The sequence below is a fragment of the Artemia sp. Qi Xiang Cuo genome, chromosome 4 (genome assembly GCF_049724085.1).
Source record: "Artemia sp. Qi Xiang Cuo chromosome 4, ASM4972408v1, whole genome shotgun sequence".
Classification (NCBI taxonomy): domain Eukaryota; kingdom Metazoa; phylum Arthropoda; class Branchiopoda; order Anostraca; family Artemiidae; genus Artemia; species Artemia sp. Qi Xiang Cuo.
In genome coordinates, this window is record NC_142797.1 from 85789712 (window position 1) to 85809068 (window position 19357).

Sequence of the window (19357 nt, forward strand, 5' to 3'; positions counted from 1 at the left end):
CAGCATAACAGAAAACCCTACTGTAGATATTTCAAGCTCCTATCTGCAAAAATGTAGAATTTTGTATTTTTTTTTCCACAAATCAGATCACAGATGCGTGTTTATTTGTTTTTCTTTCCAGGGGTGATCCTATCGATCCAGTAGCCCTATAATATCGTGAGACGGCTCATTTGAACGGAAATTAAAAGTTCTAATGCCCTTTTTAAGTGATCAAAGAAATTGGAGAGTATCTTGGCCCCTTCCCAATCTCACTTGTTCCCGAAGTCACCCAATAAAAAATTTGAGATAGCCATTGTGTTCAGCCTAGTCAAAAATCTAGTAAATATGTCTTTGAGGATTACTTAATCCCCCACAGTTCCCGAAGGAGGGGCTACAAGTTATGAAGTTTGCCCTTTGTTTACATATAGTATTGGTTATTGGGAGGTATACAGGCGTTTCCAGGGGGATTTTTTCTGGTGGGAGGGAGGGGGAGGGTCAGAGGAGGGGGTTGTATGGGAGGATCCTTCCATGAAGGAATTTTCCTTGGGGAAGAGACATTTCTATGAAGGGGGCGCCGGATTTCCCAGCATTATTTAAAAAAAACAATCACAAATTAAATAAAAACAAGTTTTTTAAACTGAAAGTAAAGAGCAGCATTAAAAATTAAAACGAACAGAAATTATTACGGATATAAGGGGATTTGTCCCTTAGTCAATACCTCGCTCTTTGCGCTAAAGTTTTTTTAGTACTTTCAAAAGAGGTATCTATTCTAATTAAACAGTCCTTATGATTCAGGGATTTGTGATTCGTACAAAATTCGAACTTTAGCGTAAAAAGCGAGATGTTGACAAGGGGGAGAACCTCCTCATATACGTAATAACACACGTAATAAAAAAAACAAGCGATACAGCTCAATAGTATTCGAAACTTTTAAAAACGGAATTTTAATGTCAATAAATATATGAAAAGAATGGGCTTATAATGCTGATTCTAAATATATAAACAAATAAGGAACCAAAAAATTGGAGGACAACTAGGCACCTTCCTCACCCTTTTTTGCTAAAATTCATACGATCAGAATTTTGAGAAAGCCATTTAGCCAAAAAAAATAAAATTTATATGCAAATTTCGTTTTAATTATTCATATACGGCTAGCTAATTTCAAAACCTGTATTAATTCAAAAACGTTCAGGAATTAAATAAAAGTTTTTTTTAACAGAAAGTAAGGAGCGACATTAAAACTTAAAACGCACAGAAATTATTCCATATAAAAAAGGGGGTGTCCCCTCTTCAAAGCCTTGCTGTTTACATTAAAGTTTCACTCTGTCTCACGACGTTATTTTTTAAAACAATAAAAAAATAGCGTAAAGAGCAAGGCGTTGAGGAGGAGACAGCCCCTTTCATATTCGGAATAATTTCTGTTCGTTTTAAGTTTTAATGTCGCTCCTTACTTTCTGTTAAAAAACTTGTTTTTTTTAATTTAATTCTGAATGAGATCAAGTAGAATTAAACGATAGGGTTTGTTTGTAGCCTGACTGTGTGCCGAAATTATAAATTTTAGAACCCCAGGATGGATCTGTTTGTTTAGAGTTATGAGGGAACGTGAATCGCAAACAACCCTTCAGATGATATAACAAGCGTAATTCAAAGCAAGTGCACTCATACATTTACTCTGATGAAAGATTGTGAAAATTGTAGAGGACCTGTGTTATAGAGCTTTTTCATGGTGAGAGCGAACAGTGATCAATTGTTGCATCTCCTGAGACCACTTTATAGATTTAGATATTAATGTTTAACATAAAGGTAAATTAGTTTTTAAATTATATAATAAAACAGATGATTTTAATTTTGAAATAGTTAATTTCCCATTCCTTAGAGGTAATATACATTCAAATATAAAATATTGATCGGATTATTGCCAAATATTTAGATACGCGAGAATTTGTACTAATTACATTGATTTTAAAAGTGGAAGTAAAATAATTAGCCATAAATTAATCGTAAGAGGTTTCTCCGCCAATAAACATGCTTGGCAATTTAAAAAACTTAGTTTTCAATATAACGAACTTTTAAATAAGTATAATAAAAATTATCAAGATATTTTGAACGATATTTTGATGTAATTTGTTCTCGTCCCTATATTCTTTGAATTTAGAGTTTGTTTCGACACAAGCAGGTGCTTAGTTACAGAGGATAGGTTGTAATAAGTTCTTAGAGTTTTTTGCATTAGAGTCAATGGGTACTTGTTGACAATTGTTGTAATGCAACTATGGGAGGTAAACCTACTGAAGTGTTATTCTTTCAAATTTTGGGTAGTTTTCATTTTGAATCAGTTCTAGGTGAATGGTCGTGAATGATACTTTGAAATTTTTTTGTGGGTATTTTTATATTATTGAGTATTGTATTTTTCGTAGATATTCCACAGGTGACACTACATGGAGGGATGCCTGGCAGGCGCGCTCATTTGCCTGGGTCAGGAAATTTAAGCGGTGAAACCCGTATTGGCAAGTGAGTTTTCTTCTGAGGAGCCCTAATATGTGGTGATTACTTGAGGAATATTAAATTTTGTACACTTAAGGTGCTTTGGCTTGGCTTTGGGACAATGACTTACATTTATTAAAGTTGCTCCATTTTGGACATGATTTTTTGACTATTGGTTTGGATTTACTGTTTTTTCCGAGGTGATTGGATGGATGAGTAAGGTCAAGACCTTGCTCAAGTGCTTATTTATCTCAGTTAAAAAATGAGGAAGACTTTTTTCTGACCAAGTTATTACCTGTAACACACTATGTCTCTTTTTTGTTTTATTTATTTCGGCAGAAGAAGTGTGGAATACTGTAAATGCAAAAAGCAAAAGGAAACAGAAAGAAAGAGAGTGGTAGTGCAAGAGATAGAGGGAAAAGAGGTAAATCAATTTATTAAAAGAGAAAGAGGGACAAAGAGGAAGGATTAAGATATAGAAGGCAGGGATAATTTCTCTTTGGACTTTATATTTTGATTAAATTAATGAAAAAATTGATTAAATAATTAATCAGATTAAAAAATCAACATCACAAGTAAATAGTCTGTACATTGCTAATAACAAATTTAATTCGTATTCGTCGCAACTCAAATTTTGAAAAAACTCAAATAGTTGCTGGGTCAAAATCGATAGTTACGGGAGGCTACTGAGACAAACCATAGACGAAAAACTTGCTTTTAGAGCATTTCCAAGACTTTATTGACCAGATTTGTATACACCAATTGCAGTTTTGCAGTCTTTACTGCTTTTCTGTTTATCAATCTCTTACTAGTAAAACCACTTCAACCATAAGATACAATAAATCCATGCTGCCTTTACATATTTTGTTTATGGATCACGTTGAAAACAAAATTGACAAATTTACAGCCTAATTTTAAGAAAAATTGGTCAGTGGACAAGTGGAATAATCTAAAATGGGCACCTGTTGTCTGCCTTATAAGGAGATCTAGAAAAAAAACTCGAGTTTTTATCTCTTTGTATGGGAAGGTATCTCCCTTTCTCGTAAAAGGAGAGTTCTCTCTGATATCTAAAGAGCCACCAGCTTAAAAACGCCTTATTATCTTCTTAGAGTTTATCTCACTCCATAGGGAAGCCTCTTCCGCAAATAGAAGGCTATGGAATCAAACGACATTACTCAAAACGTGCATTAACTACGACTGTATTTGATTCTTCCTAAGTCCAGCAATTAATAATGAGTCTGTATACCCTGATTCTTCTTTAAAAATCAGAGATTCTTCATTTTTTTTTTCAAGACAAGAGGAAATACATAGGTTTTGCCCTCTTTATGGAATAACGCAAATAGTGTTTCCCAAATATACCACTTGAATCGTTTTGTCTGCTTTTGTCTAGCCCTCTTTATTCATTTGGAATGCACTATTTTGCCATGCAAGGAAAGTTCATTTTGGAGATGATAGAATTGAAAAGCGATTGATAATGAAAACTTTCTTAATTTGTACAATTTTTCCATCTCTAGAGTATAGATTAAGTAGAACTCATTTGGTTTTTCTACTAAAACACTTAGTATAATATCTTTTTCACATTTCATCTCCGATGTATTTGGGTATTCAAATATGTATTTTGGCATTTAAATACAAAATGTATATAAAGTCACGTAAGTGGAAATATTAATTAAATATATTTACGACGAAGTATTTTCTATTTGAATTTGGATTATTATACCCATCATTACGCCTGAACATGTTAGAACATGCTGAATTAAATGGCCCGTTTATCAGTGAAAAAAAGAATATTGATTTTATTACATTAACCTACGTTAGCTTTAAAGTTTTCAACCTAGGTTGCATTAACCTAAGTTAGCTTTCAGATTTTTAAGTTATGTTAATTTAGCTTAAGTAGGCTCGTCAGATTATCACAAATTATCTTAATTAAAAAAAACTAAAAGATAACTTAGGGTTATGTGACATAGGTTATAAATTTAAAGGATGAGAACTATCATTCTGATTATATTCATCGTATGGATATTTTTCCTTCTTCTGAAAGAGGAAAGTCTCTTCTGTCCTCTGTCTCTTGATTGTTATGCATATAATCGCGGTCCAGTCCGTGAAGTATCTTCTACAAATCCATCCTAAAGTGCAATAGACTTGTGTTCACTCAGGAAAATAACCAGTTTTATTTAGCTTTGCCTTGTGATATTTGAAAATCAGATAGTTTCAAGTTTACTTGCGTGAATTTAAAAGTTAAAAGCATTATGATTGTACTAAAATTATGTGTTTTTTAACTAAAAGTAAAGAACTCCATTGAACCAAAAATGAGTAGATATAAAGCCAAATAATCTTCCAAGCGTAAAACTACCACAAATTGCCATCAATAAAAGTAAAACCTAAAACAAATAGAAATAAGAAGCAAAGCTATAGCTTTGCCCATATTAAAGGCTATAAGGCTTCAGTGTTCTATAACATTTGGCATTTTGAACTCAGCCTTTGGTATAATGTGCGAGAGTGTGTGCAATTGCAATCGTTGTGACGTTGTAACCAATTTGAAAGAATGTGTTCGAATTATTGCCAATCCAAATTTCACATAGTTCTATCATATACTCGAATATGATTCTTTGATATAGGAAAAAATGAATGTAGGTTTGAAAAAGAATATTGCAGCAGGAATTTTCGAAATTTCAAAAAAAAACTCTTTCTTGAAGTTTTTTACAATTTTTTTTGGCTCCAATGGGGGGGGGAGGGATAAGTCTAAGTTTATTATGGGAATAAAATACAATCGGAATAAAAAACAAAGGTTGAAAACAAGTCTTTAAACAGCAAACATTTTGAACTCAGCCTTTGGTAAAATTTGCGCTAGTGTGTGCAATTGCAATCGTTGTGACGTTGCAACCAATTTGAAAGAATGCGTTCGAATTATTGCCAATCCAAATTTCACGTCGTTCTTTATAATATACTCTAATATGTTTTTTTTTACAGAGGAAAAAATAAATGCGGGTTTGAAAAAGTATATTGCAGCAGGAATTTTTGAAATTTCAAAAAAATTCATTCTGGAATTTTATTACAATTTTTTTCGGCTCCAATGGGCGTTGGAGGGATAAGTCTAAGTTTACTATAGGAATAAAATACAATCGAAATAAAAAACAAAGGTTGAAAACAAGTCTTTAAACAGCAAGCATTTTGAACTCAGCCTTTGGTAAAATTTGCGTTAGTGTGTGCAATTGCAATCGTTGTGACGTTGCAACCAATTTGAAAGAATGCGTTCGAATTATTGCCAATCCAAATTTCACGTCGTTCTTTATAATATACTCGAATATGGTTCTTTTACATAGGAAAAAATAAATGTGGGTTTGAAAAAACATACTGCAGCAGGAATTTTTTGAAATTTCAAAAAAATTCATGCTGGAATTTTATTACAATTTGTTTCAGCTCTAATGGGCGGGGGAAGGATAAGTCTAAGGCTATTATGGGGACATGACTTTACTCTTGTTAAAAGTAAAAATAGACAATTCATTAGATTATTTTGTTAATGGTAAATACATTGAATCTCAAATGGACTATACCAATTGGGACTAGTCCATTTATCCACAATTGGTGAAAGATCAAGCCCCAAATAAACTTTATCATTTAAAATTTGAAACAGAAAGTAACTTAATTTACCATGGCGTGCTTGCTAATCCTATGGTGTATTGCGTGCAAACACACAATTATAAAATAAAAAAAATTCAACGAGGTGCTCACCCATTATGTAAAGAATAATGTCGATATGAGTTTTTATTCGGGAATTAAACAATTTTCTAATTTTAATCCATATTGGAGTGTTAATAATTAATTGCAATTATTGGAATTCCTATTGGGGGTAATGCTACTCCATTTATAGCACACCTGTTTTTAAGCCATTTAGAAGATGAATTTATGATTGATAAAAAGAACCCATGTAATACATAATATTTGCTTTAAAAATAATTAAAGATATTTAGATGACATTCTGGTAATAAATTGTGCAGATTTTTTAGAGATTTACAATAAGATATACCCATCAGAGTTAAATCTGGAACCCAGCAATTGGAATGGCAATACATGACAGGTCAGTCGCCGCAATTCTGCTATGGCATCTGGCTGCACCAGCAATAAAGAGTGGTTGCGGGGGAGTCTTATGAAATTTTGCCGTCCAATATAAAGAAGGGAAATTTTATCATTACCATTAACGTTAATATTAATTTTTTTAAAGTATATCTTCTATTCTTTTCATTAAACTATTATTAACATCTTGAACCTTTTCATATGTATTTGTTGTACTGAGCTCCTTTGACAAAACATCACAATATAGCTTCTCACAGATTATTGCAAAATTATTATTAGCTTTATCCATAGGTACAATTACAAAATAATTCTTTATATTAGCAATCACTTGTTTTATCTTAGCATTACAGAAAATTATCTCATTATTACGATTATTTTCATTATTATATATCTTATTTCTAACCTTAGTTATAATTAAATTTTTCCAATTCTGAAAACAATTTTTATTAACTTACTTTTTTTGCACCACTTACTAATAACTAAATCTAAATCATTATTTAACCCATTAAGCACATTAGAGGGTTTTAGACGATCCGAAAGACGGAAATTATCCCCCATTTTTATTATACTCTACAGATCCATTTGTTTTATTATTGCCAAATCACCTGTTATAATACGTTCGTAAGTTGGATTTACAAATTATAAAAATTGCTCACAATTACAAACAGGTTTCCAATTACTATCCATGTCAAAATTCTTAAGCATTAAATAATAGTTAAAAATCATTTGTCCCATCGTTTTTGAGAACTTATATGTTAAAGTCGGATTATTCTTAAAATTTAAATTACAATACAAAATCCATCATGAAATTGATTGCAAAAAAATTATTTGCACCCCTCTAGACAAATTATTTGGCAAAATGAAGTTTTTTTTGTCATCCCTTCCAAGTTTGTTTTGGTAAACCCACAGTAGAAATTAAACTGCGCAGTAGTTTTTACCTCTTTACTTGTTGGCAGAGATTGAAAATTTAAAATTATCGGCTATGGGTCAAAAGTCTCTCTGCTCTGTACCCTCCCCTGAGTATACTCCTCTTGGATCTATAGAATGATTTGTATCCTGTGACTATTCAGTTATTTCTAGCTTGCTTTTTTCCGGCGTGACACCAAGCAAGAAAACCAAAATAGAAATAGGTATTTCATATATTTATTTGATGGTATGATCCTTAAGTTAATATAGTGGCTCCTCTAAACATGGTTTTAACTTCAATAAAGATGATTTGACTCAAAGCTTAGTAGGATTAAAGATATATATCATTTACCATTTAAACTGCCGGCACGAAACTGTAAATTTTGAAAATTTTTAATCGCCAATAGGATTGTGCAAATCAACTTAGTGACAGGCTAGAAACAAAAACTGCATCAGCTAATTTTTTGCTCTGAGCTAACCCAAAATACATGGTTTTAATATTAGAAGGTTTGTTGTTGTCCGGGACTGCAGAATAAGCTAGTAACAACCTTTTTAAGTAAAGATTTCCAAGTTAAAAAGCAAAAATCGGGGTTTTAGTGACACACAGCTTTGCAGGTTTCTGAAAATCCTTCATCTCAAGGCATTCTACATTCTCAAAATATAAATAAAAAACCCATATAAGATAATTCTTTATACCAGGAGTCACATCTTGAGGTTAAAAGAATGTAAGATGGCACATCAATACTTAATACAAACGCAACACTTGGGAAGCCCTTTCTTTAAAGATTTTTTTTATTCATATTCATAAAAATTCCTTTAAACTGAAAAATGATAGTAAAATTTCAAAATTAATTTAGTTGCCTTTCTGGTCGGCCATTGTTTACCTCATCGGGAATGTTTCTTTCAGTACTCCACCTCGTAAAGTTCCACTCTTCCGTTTAACAGGCCAATGCATATCGTGGGACTAAGAAATAAAGATTTGATTAGCTATAAAAGAATACTAATCTATATTGCATCAGGCTATATCTACATTTGATTTTCTTCAAGAATTAAAAACAAATACCCACCTATAAAAAAGTTATTGTCAGCATTTCATATATGGTCTATTTTATATTTTATGCAAGTTATATTGGGTTTTCCAAAAGAAATCATAAGAACTAAATGGACTGGACTGTATTTTTGCCCCCTTTCCATTAAAATATTGTGTATTTTTAAATTCCAAACTCACCCGATTTAATATATTTTCGGCCCTTTATTACATATCCTTGTAGTTCGCTATTAAAGAATAAATTAGTAATTTCATTTTGCCAAAAAATAAACAGCTTTTTTTATGACTTGACTCACTTGACTTAAAGCTCCTGCCACGTTGGGGGTGGCGTAGAGAGAGTCGCAACTCTTCTCCTCAAGGCTGACCGGTCTACTGCGATTAATGGGGCCTCTTTGACAGCGATGTTAGCTATCTCAAGGAATTTTTTGAGGCTATCCTTCCACCTTGTCTGAGGTCTGCCGCTCGGACGAGACCAGCCATTAGCTTTAGCGTCAAAATCGTAGACTATTCAGGCTGGGGTTGTCGTCAGCATGCGCAGGAGGTGTCCGAACCATCTTAGAGTACGGTGCGCTATTTGGACGGAGAATGGCACTTGGGAGGTGAGTGCGAGCAACCTTGTGTTGCTTACAAAATAGTCCCATCGAAGTCCCTGAATCCGACGGAGCTGTTTCGTATTGCAAACGTCTATGATGCTGATGATTGTTGATTTGAGAGGCCAGGTTTCCGCTGCATAGAGGAGGACCGAGCCTCTTCGTGCGCCTAGATATATGCGGCATTCTCCAGAGATTGTTGAGCCTTCCGACGATAGACGAGGCTTTTGAAACTCGGCTGTACACCTCTTCCTCTATAGAGCCTTCATTGGATAGCACGGAGCCAAGATAAGTGAAGTTCTTTACAACTTCAACAGGAGCTCCGCAAACAGTTATGTTCTCAGGGGGCGAGACTGGGCTTGGGGGCTCAATTGCCAATATCTTCGTCTTAAGCTGGTTTATTTTCAGCCCCACTTTTGCTGCCTCTTCCTGTAGGACTTCTAGAGTGTCAGTCAACTGGTTGATCGAGTCAGCAACGAGACCAAGATCATCTGCGAAGTCAGCGTCCGTCAGAACGCAATCTCCAAACTGCAGACCAAAGGGCAGGTGATTTGTTGTTCGTGTCATGACATGGTCTATCACGCAATTGAACAGTTCCGGGGCGGCAGGACACCCTTGTCGTACACCGGTTTTGATGCCGAATGTCGTGCTCCGTTTGCCGTTGAATTGGACGCAACCCACGGTATCTTCGTAAATATTTTCAAACAACTTGCAGTATTTGTCTGATAGACCAGTTGATCGAAGTATCTGCCAGAGCGAGTTGCGATCCACCGAGTCAAATACAGCCTTGAAGTCCACAAAGGCTACATATGCTTTCCTCCTGAATTCCTTGGTCTTCTCAATTAATTTGCGCATGGTAAAGATTTGTTCGATAGTGGATCTCCCAGGCATAGACCTCGCCTGCTGAACTCTCCTCTTTCTTTTGAGAATACTCGTGTATCTATCCAGCAGGGTCATAGCAATGAGCTTTCCAGGCACTGAAAGTAGCGTTATACCTCTGTAGTTCGAACAGATGCTCTTTCTCCCCTTTCTCTTCCATAAGGGCAGGATTATACCAGCTCGCCAGTTCTTCGGGATCCATTCTGTGCGCCAAAACACAGAAAAAAGCATATGGAGCCAAAGTAGCATCGCCGGTCTGGCATACTTCAGGAGCTTAGCAGATATTCCACATACGCCTGCCGCTTTGTTGTTCTTCAAATGTTTTACTGCTGTGTAGATTTCTGATGACGTGAAAGGAGTTTCTGTGTCACTTGTCAGCAGTTCTTGGGTGCTGTTGGCTAGGCTGATGAGTTCCTGGTCAGTCTGCGTTACGGCTTCGACGTTGAGGAGGCCCGAGAAGTGGTGTTTCCATCGAATGACCTGGGCAGCTTCGTCACTGAGCGGCTGACCATCCACAAAGACAACACATGCAACCGAGCGGGCTATGTCTCCTGTTAGATCACAGAGATGCTTGTAGAGACTGCCAACGTCACCTTTCTTGGCTGCACCCTCTAGCTCATGTGCCTTTCTTTCCACAAACAGTTTCTGGTCTCGCTGTATCAGTTTGTTGCGGACACCATTAAGGCATGTCACCAAGTAACCTCACCTTGCGTCTCTGCTCTATGACGTCACACGTATCCGACTGAATCCACGCTTTCTTAGCACACTTTTTCCGACCAACATTTGCTGTCGCTGGCTCCAGGACATTCTTTTTGAATGAGAGCCATGCGATTTCACAACTTTCAAATGGCAGGAATGCGTCAAAGCGGTTCGAGACATCAATGGCATATGTCGACCGTATCTTCTGATCGCGGAGGTGAGAGACATCGATCTTGGCTGGTCTTGGTTCTGAGCGATGGGCTTTGAGCCTTAGTCGCATGTTAGCATCGACGAGGCGATGGTCAGTGTTGCCAATCTCAGCTGCCCTATACGTCCTGCAGTTACTGATCGAAGACCTCCATCTCTGTGACATGATGATATACTCGATAATTTTTTTGGTATGGCCTTCGTTGCTATACCATGTATATTTTTGAATGTCCTTCCTTGCAAACATGGTATTCGTAATCACAAGGTTGTTCATGCTGCAGAGCTGTAGAAGCCTTAGACCATCGTCATTTAGGGAATCCGGAGTAACTGGTCCAATGACTTGTCGCCATGAGCCGTGACTGTCGCTCACAGTTGCATTAAGGTCACCCAGAAGAATGAAAATATCGTGCGGGGATATCTTAGACAGTTCATTCATCAGGGCAGAGTAGAAAGTGTCCTTTGTTTCGGTGTCAGCTTCGTTTGTCGGGGCATAACAAACAAGGACCGTCATTTTTCCTTGCTTGTAATTGAGTCGAGCATTAGCAATTCTATCCGAGACAGGAGTGAATGACAATAGACACTTCTTGGATTTTTCATCAAGAACTAGTCCGACTCCATTTCTTCTGGTGGTCGTCTGACCAGACCAGAGAAGGTGGTATCCCTCACCTATGGGATCATTTCCATTCCCGACTAGGTGGGTTTCTGTTATTCCAGCGATAGAGATGTGGAATCGCTTCAGTTCCATCGCCAGAAGCGTCTTGGCTCCAGGAAAATTTAATGTCAATGCATTCTAGGTGGCAATTCGGAGGCGACCTTGGTCAAGAAGATTCAAATACTGGTCATTTCTCCGTCCAGGGGCAAGCAAGGGTTGTGATTGGACACAAGAAGGTTGGTCATCCAAGGCAGTTGCTAAGCTATTCGTTGCAATGGATTTCGGGTGGAGGGTTGCAAGCCCAATAGACCCTAGACCTGGATTCTAATTAGAGCCAGGATTTACCTGTATACTGAAAATCCTGGGGTGGGCTCCACCCACCTCATGAGGTTGAGGCCACCCTGATCGAAGCGTTTAGTTAGGGGAAACCCCGTATCCAGAGGTACGTGTTCAGCAGACATGGTCTGCATCATAGCTTATTAATTTATGTCATTCATTACAATTATTATTTCCAGAATATATAGTTATAAACTTTCTTTTATTTGTCATTACCAGGTACGTTTACTTTGGAAGTTTTAAAATTTTGGGGCAATAATCCAAATTTGTCCACAATCTCAAACAAAGTCAAATAATGCAAAAATATTCCAAATAGGATACAATCAGTGAATAGCAGGGCATATTGAAGCAATCCATGAGTGAAGCTCCTCCCCAATTTCTTTCAAGACCACCCGTACAGGGGGCTTGATTGAAACCACCCAAAAATATTCTTCAAAGTTTTCAAATGATTGTTTTTCTCTTAATACTTGATCAGTTATTTAATATTTAAATATTATCCGTTGCTTAAATAAATCCCTTACAGTTTTTAGATTTACATCCATAAAACATTTTTTAATTCTTAAACGTTCAAATTAACTTTCAGAATTTTCTACTGTGTATAGCCAAGTTTAGGCCTTTAAGTTTTAATATCTATCATATGTTTTATTTTACGACTGACTTTCTACATGCTAAATATATCTGTCCAGATTCACCAGAATAAAGCTGTTCAATTTATTAATTCCCATAAATTTTCCCATTAATTCCCAGAAATGCCCTGCCCCTTAGATCTCCTTCTCCAGTGGATTTTCAAAAGTATCTTTTCTTATGTTCTAATACAAAATATATCAACATAACAAGAAGTTGTCCCTTCCTGATTTAAAAAAATATATTTATTTAACTGAAACTTAGTTATTGATTCTTCAAGTCTTCTGAAGCAGGTCAAGGTCTTTTTTTTCTTCTTCAAATCATGTTTCAATTTGTTTCCCATTGTTATATTTTTTAGTGACAAACAGTCCAATTCACTCTCTTTTTTACAACAATTTTGCAGCGTCTAGCGATAATAGTTAAAGCACCAATGATATTAACTTTTTAATTTTATATGATGCAATTAGGGTAGAATCTCTTTTTTACCAGAATTGCTACATTGAACCGTGAAAATAAATAACCCAAACTAATTAGTTCAATTTGACAACGCTATTAAATTTGACGCTGTCAATTTAAATTTGTTAACTTTGACTTTCGCTGGTGAAAATTGTAACATTAGCAATTTGAAGATTCTCAAATCCTACAACATCTTCCAAGTAAAACAAAAACCTTCAAAGGAAAGCCGTACCTTCTTATCCTTTTTACTGCCAAATATTTTGGTTATTTATTTGGTTACTTTTTTCTAGCACCTGCTAGAAGCAGGAAATCTACAACTGTGTATAGAGTTTTTTTTTTTTTTTTAAATCTAATTTTTTAAGATATACATGGCTGTGTATGTTTCAATTTCACCAATTCAAACACTCAGATTTCCTTTTCACTTTCCCTTAGGCTGTAAAATTCCCCAGTTGTTTCTGCTTGACCACAGGAGCAAACTTCTTAAGTTGATTATGCAACCTATTAACCTACCTACATCGTTTTTTCAGCTAGAAAAAAAACTCAGGGTGCCAATTTTTCGAAAAAAAAACATTCATTTGTTTCAAGAACAAATTTATATATATATATATATATATATATATATATATATATATATATATATATATATATATATATATATATATATATATATATATATATATATATATATATACTAACTGCACGATTATTTCTCGTGCAATAAATGCATTTATTATGCTTTTTCCTTATGAAGTAAGGTCAAACGTAAAATCCAAAATCAGCTGAATTTTATTAATTCTACATGCATCACCTTTCATAGACATATTGAAAACATGAGCTTAAATTAATTTTTGGGTGTTAAGTAACACACTTTTCCTATAAGACAATCCATTCGGCAACATTATAAATGGAGTGTAAATGTGCTATACTCTATAGCTGTTAGCTTTATTATATAAACGGGCGTTATTAACGGTTCGTGTTTATGGACTGCATGTATGTTTAGGGACGGGTGGCATAGTCAACGCTACCATTGGCTACATGACTAGTATTCTGAATAAATGCCCTTCCAGTATTTATCAGATTTCTTAGCCACATTTTTGCCCTGTTTGGACCAATTACATTATACAGCCAAAATACTAAACCGTGACATTTTGCATTGGTATATAGCAGGTTACGAGGAAGGAATAGTCCCCCTCAAATGAAAAATTATTTTTGTAGATTTAATGCCACCCTTTGCTTTTGTTTGAAAATCTTTTTGAAAAAGAGATGTTTAAATGAATTTAAAAAAGAATTTGTCGGACTTTTACTTTTATAATGTTAGGTGCTGAGTTGTATAAACTATATTATTAACGTATTCTTGAATAAATTCTTGGGTCATATGACTGTACAAATTATCCAGTTTAGTATGTATTAGTATAGATTAGTATGTAATATTCAACACGAAAAACTATTTCTACCGTATGCTTTAATGTTGAATCAATTTATATAATAAAAAGAAGTTATTGAAATGTTAACGCCTGTTAAAAGACAACACGATACAGATATCCCTAAATTTTTGATCTCAAAGCAAACAGAATTCATTTAAACCCAAAAATCCCCTCCCACATTCCAAACAAGAAGAGTTCTAAAGAAAAATACAGGATTACTTATTCCAGAAAATTTCGTTGTAGTTTTTATAAAAATACTATTTTTAAAGGAAGGTAATTCCAACATTCTTACAACTAAATAAAACAAAATTAGATCAGGTGGAGCATATAAGGCGTTGCACATTTTTCTTCACAGATTAACAGTAAATTTGATAACACAAAATAAAACTTTTCCTCATATTCATTGTTAATAAGATAGAACAATAGGCTTATTTGTTTTGCGAATTTGTACATTGACTCCAAAAATTCGATCCCCTTTTTCGATATGTTTCTAGCCGCGTATGAAACAGCTTTTATGACAATATTTTTAAGTGCAGCTTTGTTGCACTGAACAGCAACGACGCTATTAAAAAATTCCCTTTCTTTCAACTTCAACCATATATTTGTCATCACTATTTACTTATCTGATGAATATGGAAATCATATTCACAGGAGTAAGTAACAATGGTCCGTAAGAATTTGACTAATTGTAGCAAGTAAGCAAGTTTATCTCTTGCAAAACCACTCAAAGTTAAAAAAAATCCCAGAGACGTTGAAGTGAAAGAGCAGAAAAGTTCCACTTGGATTTTGAAAAAAAAATACTAAGATGCTGCACTGAAAGAATAAAAAATTAAGATTTGAATTTTCTTTCCTTTTCGGTGGTATCACCTTCGTAGTCTCGGAGTTTTGTAAGAAATAGAAAAGTAATAAACATGATTACCATTACTTACCTGTTGTCAGATGCTGACATCGACGTTATTAAAGAATGGTTTTTACATTCAACTGGGACTGTGTATTCGTCATCATTATTTATTTTTTTAATGAATATAGATCCCATGCCAACAGGATAAAGAAGCAACGGCATTTCAGACCTTAGAGTTATTGTGGCAATTGAAACAGGTTCATCTATTGCAAAAACACAGGATGCAAGTCCCTGGAACGGTTTAAAGCATTCAAACGTATATAAAACTAGTGAGTTATTACAGTTTTCGGAAAGATCAAATTTGCTAAACGTTGTAATGTTAAATTAAAGTTAAAAAAAAGGCAAAGAAAGCAAATTAAGATGCCAGACGAGGGTGGATTATTTGAGAAGTTAGTTCTCTGGCGTCATGGAGTCTACTACAAAAAATCCGTCTTTTTAAATAACCATCCAAAAAACCACCTTCTTCGGGTTTCTTAGTTGGGTTTATTCGTTTCGTGGTTTACGTCAGACGTCGTATAAAGGCAGTGTTCGCTTAGAACGTGTTTAATAGTTTCCAATCCATTTTTAAGTGAAGCTCTGGTTCAAACGTGAAGGTTTTAGTAGTGACAGCTTCTCTCTTGTTATTTTTTTATTATTTTTTTAGTTCGATTTGTATATTTATGGTATTATATCTTTTGTCTTTGGCCTGTTGAGAGCGCGAAGTAGCTGCTTTACAATGTTATTTTTTATAAGAGGCTATTGATGATAGCCATTTTTATCAATAACTATTTTCAAATCAAAAAAGCTTATACAGTTATCACGGAATTCTTTTTGATCAGCATGAAAATATTTGGATTTGTGGAATAAATCTTGATTTAATACGATCCTATTTTTCTAACTAGAATTCCGAACTGCTAGGGAATCATCTCACATTTTACTGTTTTAAAATTTAGGGATTCCACAAGGATCAGTATTTCAGCTGTACAAAAAGACTTCCTAAGCAGTTTGCTTTGAAGAGTTGAATCGCCAATCCTGCTTGCACCTGAGACAGCAATTAGATTAAGGGCGGCAAATAGAGACAGCACATGACTGTCCATGCAAACAGTATTTTCTGAACGTGAGAGCTCAACTTTGCACTAATAGACTAACCTCTAACCTAGAGGAGTCAGAGATTTTTGTGACATGTGGGGAGCCGTACTACAGTATGTTACATTAGAATATTATTCTTATGAATTCCTCTACAAAAAATGGATTTATATATATATATATATATATATATATATATATATATATATATATATATATATATATATATAATAATATATATATATATATATATATATATATATATATATATATAATAATATATATATATATATATAATATATATATATATATATATATATATATATATATATATATATATATATATATATATATATATATATATATATATATATATATATATATATATATATATATATATATATATATATATATATATATAATGAATACATTTGAAATGCATAGATACGTCATATTTGCCTCAGTAGTGTTCGTGTTTGTTTAGTGTCCACAGTGCAGACAAAATCACACAAGAAAGATATGATTGACTAGAAGAATCATGTAATTGAGTTCATACTTATGAATTTATTTCAAGAGAATAAATTACATCATCCCCCCCCCCCAGGAGTGAACACATCATATCACTTTTAATTTTGGCTCGATTTTGGCATTGTTCTTCTAACGTATTATTTCTTTCTTCGTCACTTTCATTTTGACTCGTTCTAAGTTTTGCTGCCGCTTGTCTTCTAAAAACACAATTCTTTGTTCTTCGCTTTTATTTTTGACTTTGCTTTTCTTTTTGAATTATTGCTGCCGCTTATCTTCGAAGCGGATGTTTCTTTGTTCTTCATTTTTGTTTTGGCTCGTTGTAATTGTCGCTGACGAAAGTATTCTGAATGTATATCTCTGGTCTTTATTTTCGTTTATATTACTATAGACATTTTTCAACACCCTTTACCTTAGCTGCTCGGAATGTTCTTTTCACGTTTGATGGTCAAGGTCGTTCATACTTAAAACGAGTCCAACGAACGGATTTCTTTAACGTGTACGAGTCTGAGAAGGAAAAACGAGGAAGAAGGAATAAGTTTTAATACATATCTATGACACGTTGAAATTACACAACATTACACATGACTCTGACAAGGACAATGACAGGTAAAGACAACAATCGCCCTATCACAATGACTTTGAACAGGTATGCTATAAGCTATAAGAAATAGCAAAAATTGCATTGAATTCGAAACGAAAATATGACCTAAAACTATAGAATAACAGGATATTTAGCTATTGCGTAATTTAGATATTTCAGAAATTACAACACAATAAGCAATCTTTTATCTTGGCGTCTATAAGGGATTAAATAAAAAGCAAGTTTTTTAAACTGAAAGTAAGGAGCGACATTAAAACTTAAAACGAACAGAAATTATTCCGTATATGAAAGGGGCCGTCCCCTCCTCAACGCCTCGCTCTTTACGCTAAATTTTTTTATTGTTATAAAAAATAAAGTTGTGAGACAGAGTCAAACTTTAGTGTAAAGAGCGAGGCGTTGAGGAGGACAGCCCCTTTCATATACGGAATATTCTGTTCACTCTAAGTTTTGATGTCGCTCCTTACTTTCAGTTTCAAAAACTTGTTTTCTTTTATTTAATTTCTGATCGTTTTTTAGTTAATGCAGCTTTTTATTTGGCTCACCGTCATTGAATAAGTAAACAAAATTTGCAGAAAAATTTTACATTTCTTTTGCTAAATGGCTGTCTCTAAATTTGGTTCTGACGTAATTTACAAATTAACTTATGCAACGAACTTCTATATTCGTATATTTTTCTTCTGGCAAAAAATACAAGGCTGCAGATTTTTGCAGATATGAGCTTGAAACCTATGTAATAGGGTTTTCTGATACGCTGAATCTGACGGTGTGATTTTCATTAAAATTCTGTCACTTGTAGGGGATCTTTCCCCCCTCTTTAGAAAATCAGGTGAATTTTCTTAGGCTCGTAGCCTTTGATGAGTAATACTAAACTTAACAAAATTTATATATTTAGAATCAGCATTATAAGCCCATTCTTTTGATACATTTATTGACATCAAAATTCTGTTTTTAAAAGTTTCGATTACTATTGAGCCGTATCGCTTCTTTTTTTTATTGTTTTTTTTATTACGTATATGTTATTACGTATATGAGGGGGTTCTCCCCTTAGTCAATACCACGCCCTTTACGTTAAAATTAAAAAAAAAAATTAATTCACAAACCCTGAATCACAAAGGCCGTTTAATTAGAATAATAGCTCCTTTGAAAGAACTAAAAAAACCTCTAGCGTAAATATCTATATTGACTATGGGAGAACCCCCAAACAAAACGTTCATTTTAACAACGTTGTTTACTTTCAGCTGAAAAAACTTGTTTTTTTAATTTAATTTCTGATCGTTTTTTAAATAATCTTAAACCCCCCACTTCATAGAAACCCTTACCCCAAAAAAACAACCTCCACTGAAAGATCCTCCAGAGAACCCCTCCTCCAGCCCCCCACCCTCCCACCAGAAAAAATCCTCCCTGAAAACTTCTGTATACTTCCCAATAACCAATACAATATGTAAGCATTGGGCAAAGTTCATAACTTGCAGCCCTTCCCCTGGGAACTGTGGGGGATTAAGTCATCCATAAATGACATATTTATTAGATTTTCGACTATGCTGAACAAAATGGCTATCTCAAAACGCTAATCGGGGCGACTTTGAGAAAAAATGAGCGTGGGAGGGGCCTAGTTGCCCTCCATTTTTTTTGGCCACTTAAAAGGGCACCAGAACTTTTAATTTCTCCGTTCCAATGAGCCCTCCTACGATATTCTAGGACCACTGGGTCAATCACGATTCCCCCTGGGGAAAAAGAAAAGAAAGAAAAACAAACTAACACGCACCCGTGATGTTTCTTCTGGCAAAAATGGAAAATTCCCATATTTTCGTAGATAGGAGCTTGAAACCTCTACAGTAGGGTTCTCTGATACGCTGAATATGATGGTGTGAATTTCATTAGAGGTTCTCATAACTTTTAGGGGGTAC

At 34.4% G+C, this 19357-nt stretch overlaps 1 long non-coding RNA gene across 1 annotated transcript; it reads right to left on the bottom strand.

Annotated features, from left to right (window-relative positions):
* Nucleotides 1–8170: 8170 nt before the first annotated feature.
* LOC148953569 (uncharacterized) lies at nucleotides 8171–15482 on the bottom strand. The gene is made up of 2 exons (XR_016141654.1): nucleotides 15285–15482; nucleotides 8171–8404 (listed from the first exon to the last, which is right to left on the bottom strand). It is a non-coding gene; the product is annotated as an uncharacterized LOC148953569 (long non-coding RNA).
* Nucleotides 15483–19357: the final 3875 nt, after the last annotated feature.